Genomic DNA, 7500 nt, shown 5'->3' with positions numbered 1-7500 from the left:
GCTCGCGTTGATTACGTCCCTGCCCTTTGTACACACCGCCCGTCGCTACTACCGATTGAATGATTTAGTGAGGTCTTCGGACTGACGCGCGGCAACGCACTCGTTGCGTTGCCGATTGCACTGGGAAGATGACCAAACTTGATCATTTAGAGGAAGTAAAAGTCGTAACAAGGTTTCCGTAGGTGAACCTGCGGAAGGATCATTAACGTTCGCACGTAAGACGTCGCAACGTTTGTCATGAAAGAAAAAAAAAAAAAAAAAAAGAAATTTTGTTTGAAAGCTGCGCCGAAGGAAAATGTATAATCGTTGTATTTACGCGCCTCGCGCCACGTTACTTTTTCTTTCTCCCTCCTTTGACAAGGGGCTGTGAAAAATTAAGTTAACGGATTGGTGGTCGTAGGTTTCGATGCGTGCGCCAATGCCTAGCGTCTTTGTTCTATAATAGTTGAAACATACGATCGGGCTGGCCACGCTTGCCCTCGCGCACCTACGTAAAAATCGTAGGGTGCGCGTGCACAACGGATCTTTATTTTTTCTTTCCATTAACCAGTGTCTTGCCGTGGCAACCTCGAGGCTATTGGTCACGGATTTTATCACGAAGATTGAATTTCGACCGGACAGCGTTTTCCTCGAGTCAACGGTTATTATGTTGAAAGCCTCGTTGTAACGAGGGGGAACGTCGTCATTCGGTGGTCATGCAATCACTTCGTTTTAATGACATGATCGAGCTTACGAGGATAATAGCGTGTACGCGTTATTATCCAAGGTTTTGGAATGATTTTACGCCCCAATAAGCCGAGACTCTGCGTATAAATGTCGCGAAATATTATGAACTGTATGCGTGTCGCCGTTATTGCCCCTTTCATCTTGTTCTCAAGATAAAAAGAAATGGGAGACGCCGCTCGTTATCAAAAAGTTTCGTAATATTTCGTGGTGCGCCCCAATGCCTGCCGCTCGTGTCGCATTTGCGGGACGCAGCGGGGTGGCCCAACGGAGAACCGATGGGCACACTTTTTATTCGAAAGAGCCTGGCTCTCCGTTGCGTTTTGTATTGGTCATTTTTCGTATAATAAAAAATACGAATTGACCGAGAAAATATTACACTGTAAGTGTGAAAAATAAACTATAATAATGATAAAAATAAATTGATTACCCTGAACGGTGGATCACTTGGCTCGTGGGTCGATGAAGAACGCAGCTAATTGCGCGTCAACTTGTGAACTGCAGGACACATGAACATCGACACTTTGAACGCACATTGCGGTCCTCGGATATATTTCCTGGACCACGTCTGGCTGAGGGTCGTTCGATAAAAAAAAAAAACAAAAAGACTGCTGGTCACGAAGAGAAACCCGACGCGTCGTTATCAACTACCCGTCGTATAGTTTTTCTTCGAGTGTACGAGCGAAATAATTGGGCGTTCGTATGAAATCAAATGCGTCGCTCGAAATAAAAAAAGAATACTTAAAAAAGAAAAGATGAAATAATGGATTGTCGAAAACGAGAAATAAAAATTTGACCGGTTAAAGCGGCAACGTTGATGCCGTTTGAATCGTTTGTCATTCTTTTTATTTTTTATTGTTTTTTTTTTTCTTCCCAACTTTTCTTTTTTGGTCGTCGTTCGCCCGAGTCCCGGAGCTCTCATTAAATAATTGTTCATCCGAACACTGTTGAATCAAGAGCGGACCGGACGAGCCGTACGATCGTCAAAAATACTTTTGCGTCGCGGTTTTGAAAGCAAAGCAAAAAAAAAATAAAGCGTCGCAGGAGGTGAGGAAAGGAAGGAAGAAAAAATAGGAGACAAAAAAAAAACATTACCATCCGGTCGATGTGCAATCCTTTTATTTTATCTTTCTTTTTTTTTTGTTATTTTTTTTTTTTTCCAACGTTGTACGTGTGTGAAAATATTTTTTTTTTTGTCTCAATTGAACTTCGAAAAGCACAATGTTGAGACAAAATTATTATCGTACATAAAAAAAATTAATCAAGACGACCTCAGAGCAGGCGAGAATACCCGCTGAATTTAAGCATATTATTAAGCGGAGGAAAAGAAACTAACAAGGATTTCCCAAGTAGCGGCGAGCGAACAGGAAAGAGCCCAGCACTGAATCCCACGGTTCCGCCGTTGGGAAATGTGGTGTTCGGGAGGGTTCGATTATCCCATGACGTCGCTTTGCGTCCAAGTCCATCTTGAACGAGGCCACTTACCCGCAGAGGGTGCCAGGCCCGTAGCGACCGAAGCGCGCCGTGGGAGAACCTCTCCTTAGAGTCGGGTTGCTTGAGAGTGCAGCTCTAAGCGGGTGGTAAGCTCCATCTAAGGCTAAATATGACCACGAGACCGATAGCGAACAAGTACCGTGAGGGAAAGTTGAAAATAACTTTGAAGAGAGAGTTCAAGAGTACGTGAAACCGTTCAGGGGTAAACCTGAGAAATCCAAAAGTTCGAATGGAGAGATTCAGCGTTAGTGGCTGTTGGCTTGCGTGTGATCGCGATGCTCGAACGTGCGGTGCTTTCGGGTATTTAGCGCGTTCGGGGCACGTGGTCGCTGCGTCATGTCCGACGACGCCGGCGTGCACTTCTCTCCTAGTAGGACGTCGCGACCCGTTGGGTGTCGATCGACGGCCCGTACGGTAGACTGTCGTGCCAAACCGGCACGGCAGACCATCGGTGTCCTTTACCCGATCGACTGCCCGGCGGTATTGAAAACTTTTAATCAAGATTGGTATCGGGTCGCACTTTCGAATGCGTTCGGCTTGGCGATCGATCGAGTCGCGCTCGGATTTTAACGGACATCTCGTGCCGTTGCCGCGCGCGCTTGGCTCTTTTGAACGCCAATGTTCTCGAACCGGCTCGGAAAAGCCTAGCGCTTTTCAATTAAAATTACCGGTCAGCGACGCTTTTGCTTTGGATACTTTCAGGACCCGTCTTGAAACACGGACCAAGGAGTCTAACATGTACGCGAGTCATTGGGACTTGTATTATTTTATACAAAAATAACTAAGCCTAAAGGCGCAATGAAAGTAAAAGTTTGCGAGCTTCGTGCTCCGCGACCTAGGGAGGATGATTCGCGTCACGTATGCGGATCCGCACTCCCGGGGCGTCTCGTGCTCATTGCGAGCTGAGGCGCACCAAGAGCGTACACGTTGGGACCCGAAAGATGGTGAACTATGCCTGGTCAGGACGAAGTCAGGGGAAACCCTGATGGAGGTCCGTAGCGATTCTGACGTGCAAATCGATCGTCGGAACTGGGTATAGGGGCGAAAGACTAATCGAACCATCTAGTAGCTGGTTCCCTCCGAAGTTTCCCTCAGGATAGCTGGCACTCGTAATTTCGAGTTTCATCTGGTAAAGCGAATGATTAGAGGCCTTGGGGCCGAAACGACCTCAACCTATTCTCAAACTTTAAATGGGTGAGATCTCTGGCTTGCTTGAATATTGAAGCCATGAGATTTATATACAAAAAAAAAAAGAATCAGAGTGCCAAGTGGGCCAATTTTGGTAAGCAGAACTGGCGCTGTGGGATGAACCAAACGCCGAGTTAAGGCGCCAAAGTCGACGCTTATGGGATACCATGAAAGGCGTTGGTTGCTTAAGACAGCAGGACGGTGGCCATGGAAGTCGGAATCCGCTAAGGAGTGTGTAACAACTCACCTGCCGAAGCAACTAGCCCTGAAAATGGATGGCGCTGAAGCGTCGCGCCTATACTCGGCCGTCAGCGGCAAGTGGGGCGTTGTAAAAGCAATTTTACAACGTCATGAAGCTCTGACGAGTAGGAGGGTCGCGGCGGTGTGCGCAGAAGGGTCTGGGCGTGAGCCTGCCTGGAGCCGCCGTCGGTGCAGATCTTGGTGGTAGTAGCAAATACTCCAGCGAGGCCCTGGAGGACTGACGTGGAGAAGGGTTTCGTGTGAACAGCCGTTGCACACGAGTCAGTCGATCCTAAGCCCTAGGAGAAATCCTATGTCGATGACGGTGTTTAAATTTATTATTTTCATTAATTGAAAGCACACACCCGTCGGGCGAAAGGGAATCCGGTTCCTATTCCGGAACCCGGCAGCGGAACCGCTTAAAATTCGGGCTCTCGCAAGAGTGTTCGTCGGGGTAACCCAAAGTGACCTGGAGACGCCGACGGGAGATCCGGGAAGAGTTTTCTTTTCTGCATAAGCGTTCGAGTTCCCTGGAAACCTCTAGCAGGGAGATAGGGTTTGGAACGCGAAGAGCACCGCAGTTGCGGCGGTGTCCGGATCTTCCCCTCGGACCTTGAAAATCCAGGAGAGGGCCACGTGGAGCTGTCGCGCCGGTTCGTACCCATATCCGCAGCAGGTCTCCAAGGTAAAGAGCCTCTAGTTGATAAAATAATGTAGGTAAGGGAAGTCGGCAAATTGGATCCGTAACTTCGGAATAAGGATTGGCTCTGAGGAGCGGGGCGTGTCGGGCTTGGTCGGGAAGCGGGTGCGGCTGACGTGCCGGGCCTGGGCGAGGTTCAACTTTGCGGCGGTTTGCGCGCGTGCATCGCGTTCGCGGTGTGCGCGTCGTAAATTTGTCGCGGAGGGCGACCGAGCTCGGTACCGTGCCTTGGCCTCCCGCGGATCTTCCTTGCTGCGAGGCTTACGTGACGGTTCCGCCGTTGCGTTCGTTCTCTTCGGCCGCCATTTAACGCTCAGCTCAGAACTGGCACGGACCAGGGGAATCCGACTGTCTAATTAAAACAAAGCATTGCGATGGCCCTCGCGGGTGATGACGCAATGTGATTTCTGCCCAGTGCTCTGAATGTCAACGTGAAGAAATTCAAGCAAGCGTGGGTAAACGGCGGGAGTAACTATGACTCTCTTAAGGGGCTCCGTGGTCAAGAGGTAAGGTTCGTGCCTCCGGACTTGATGGATGGGGGTTCGAATCCCCGATTGGCCACGGTTTTTTCTGACTTTCTCCTGACAGAGGGGGTTGCAGGAGTGAGGAGAGTTCTTACCCGAATTCATTCGGGGGTGAATTCGAATTTTCCTGCGCCCCCAAAGTTGGGGGTTGGAAAGAAAATGCGAGCAAGCCTTGAGTGACCCCTTCTCATGGCAAGCCGTGACTCTTACCCCATCTGGGGGTTGCTCGCAGATACTTCTGTATCACAAGAGTCTCGGCGCCTACACGACCCTGGGGTTGCCAGCCCCTCCGGTCGTTTCAAGTTGGCCCAACTACTAGAAGCCAAGCCTCGGATGATAATGGCCCGTCCACAGACAGGGTCATACCAACGACAAACCAGCAGCCAGCGGCCGGTAACGAGGGCCCCTACCAGTGCGAGTATCCAGGGTGCGAGAGGACCTTTCCAACAACCAACGGCAGAGGGCAGCACCATCGAAGGGCCCACAAGACCTGGTATGACGAGCGGATTGCATCCAACAAGCGCACTGGATGGACCATGGAGGAAACATCTCTTCTGGCCCGCCGGGAGGCGGAGCTAACCATCCAAGGTGTGCGCTTCGTGAACCAGGCCCTCCACGAGTCCTTTCCACACCGAACCATCGAATCCATCAAGGGACATCGTCGCCCCCGGGACTATAAGACATTGGTTCAGCAGTACATCGCTGAACAACACGACAACCCGCAGCTTGAGGAGGAAGACTCAGGCGACGACCAACAAGCAGCAGGGGATACTACCACTCCACCTGCTACGCCTTCTCCTCATCCTCTGATTGAGTATCTGGGATCCCTCCCAGAGATGCCACCAGACACAGGCTACCAATCGGAGAGGCTTGACGAGATCGTTCGCTCCGCTTCCAACGGTGCCTCCAACAGGACCATCGCTGAGAGATTGTCCCTGTATCTCAAGGACATCCTTCCAAGACCACACACGACCAGAGCAGCTTGCACTGCACCACCACCTGCTATGCTTACCAACAGGCAAAAACGAAGAAGGGACTATGCTGCAACCCAGAGGCACTGGAGGACCAATCGAAGCAGGTGCATCAATGCCATCCTTGGGAGCGTCGAGAATGCCCGGCAGCCAGAGCGGGCCCGGATGGAGCCTTATTGGACAACAGTCTTTACACAACCGGTTACCAACGCCAAGCCAAAGTGCGAGACTCGCCCAGTTCAGGTTGACATCATGGCTCCAGTTACCCCAAGTGATGTTAAAGAAGCACGTCCATCGCTCGCCGTCGCTCCTGGCCCAGATGGACTGACTGCTCGTCAGTTTAGAGCCATACCAGCATCGGTTCTCACTCGGGTGTACAATCTGATTCTATGGTCTAAGATCATGCCATCACACCTGGCCTGCTCAAGGACCATCTTCATCCCCAAGAAGGACGGAGCTTCCGAACCTGGAGATTTCCGTCCAATCTCGGTCACGTCGGTCTTCTGCAGGGTGCTTCACAAGATCTTGGCACAAAGGATTGACAGACTAGTCAGCCTGGACGATCAGCAAAGGGCCTTCCGTGCGGGGATTGATGGCTGCAGAGACAACACCACACTCCTTGATGCCCTCCTGCGCTCAAGATTCACCGAGCACAAGTCGACGTTCCTGGCCACACTCGATCTGGCGAAGGCCTTTGACAGCATTGAGCATACCGCACTCATGACTGCGGCGGAAACGGCAGGACTACCATCTTCACTCATCGAGTACCTCCGCCACTTCTACAACAACGCTACTACAATGCTGTCAGGCGAAGGATGGATATCAGAGCCACTTAGAGTCACAAGGGGGGTTAAACAAGGCGATCCCCTATCTCCCGTACTCTTCAACATCGTGGTGGATCACCTGCTAAGATCTCTACCACATGAATGTGGCTCCACCTTCGCCGGCAAAACCACCAGAGCCATGGCCTTCGCGGACGACATGGTCCTCATTGCTGACTCTCCTGTCGGGCTACAACACCTGCTCGACAAAACCAACACCTACTTGGAGTCCTGTGGCCTACGCCTTAACATCGGCAAATGCCACACGGTGGCAGTTGTGGCTGATGGCCACCTCAAGAAAACGGTCATCGATGCAAGAAGGACCTTCAGGATCAATGGCCAACCACTGCGAGCGCTTACAAGGGAGGACTCATGGAAATATCTCGGCCTCGAATATACACCCGAAGGCCGAAAGAGGGAGAAACTCACCACCACTCTCTGCCCACTCCTGGAGCGCCTCTCAAGAGCACCTCTCAAGCCTCAACAGCGGCTCTTTGCGCTCAAAGTGTTCGCTCTTCCAGGTATATACTATCGTATGTCCCTGGGTAGGGTGAATATCAGCGAGCTGAGGGCCGTTGACAGGGCAGTACGTGCATTCGCTCGACAGTGGCTCGCGCTGCCAAATGATACCTGCACAGGATACTTCCACGCACCAACATCAGAGGGAGGCCTGGGAATACCATCGGTGAGATGGGTGGCGCCCCTGTACAGACAGCAGCGATTGCTTGGACTTGTGCCTGGAAATCAGGCGGAGAATTGTACGAGCCCGTACATTAATAAGGAGCTCGACCAATGTAAGAGGAGGCTCACCGAAAGAGGAATCACCTACCTCTCCTTCA

General features: G+C 51.2%; 2 non-coding genes and 1 pseudogene across 2 annotated transcripts in view; all 3 read left to right on the top strand.

Moving 5' to 3' along the window:
• The window catches only part of LOC149374036 (small subunit ribosomal RNA), a 2065-nt gene extending 1860 nt beyond the window's left edge, over positions 1 to 205 (top strand). The window contains exon 1 of the ribosomal RNA XR_016293209.1: positions 1 to 205. This exon is cut by the window's left edge and continues 1860 nt beyond it. This is a non-coding gene — a ribosomal RNA (small subunit ribosomal RNA).
• Positions 206 to 1150: 945 nt separating this feature from the next.
• LOC149374035 (5.8S ribosomal RNA) lies at positions 1151 to 1305 on the top strand. Its single transcript, XR_016293213.1, has one exon. It is a non-coding gene; the product is annotated as a 5.8S ribosomal RNA (ribosomal RNA).
• A 685-nt stretch (positions 1306 to 1990) lies between these two features.
• Positions 1991 to 7500, top strand: part of LOC149374034 (large subunit ribosomal RNA) — a 7782-nt pseudogene continuing 2272 nt past the window's right edge.

The sequence above is a fragment of the Copidosoma floridanum genome, unplaced genomic scaffold, assembly GCF_036245765.1.
Source record: "Copidosoma floridanum isolate Cflo_tuat_1 unplaced genomic scaffold, Cflo_Japanese_pri ptg000022l, whole genome shotgun sequence".
In the NCBI taxonomy this organism is placed as follows: Eukaryota; Metazoa; Arthropoda; class Insecta; order Hymenoptera; family Encyrtidae; genus Copidosoma; species Copidosoma floridanum.
This window is presented reverse-complemented; position numbering and strand designations above follow the sequence as displayed.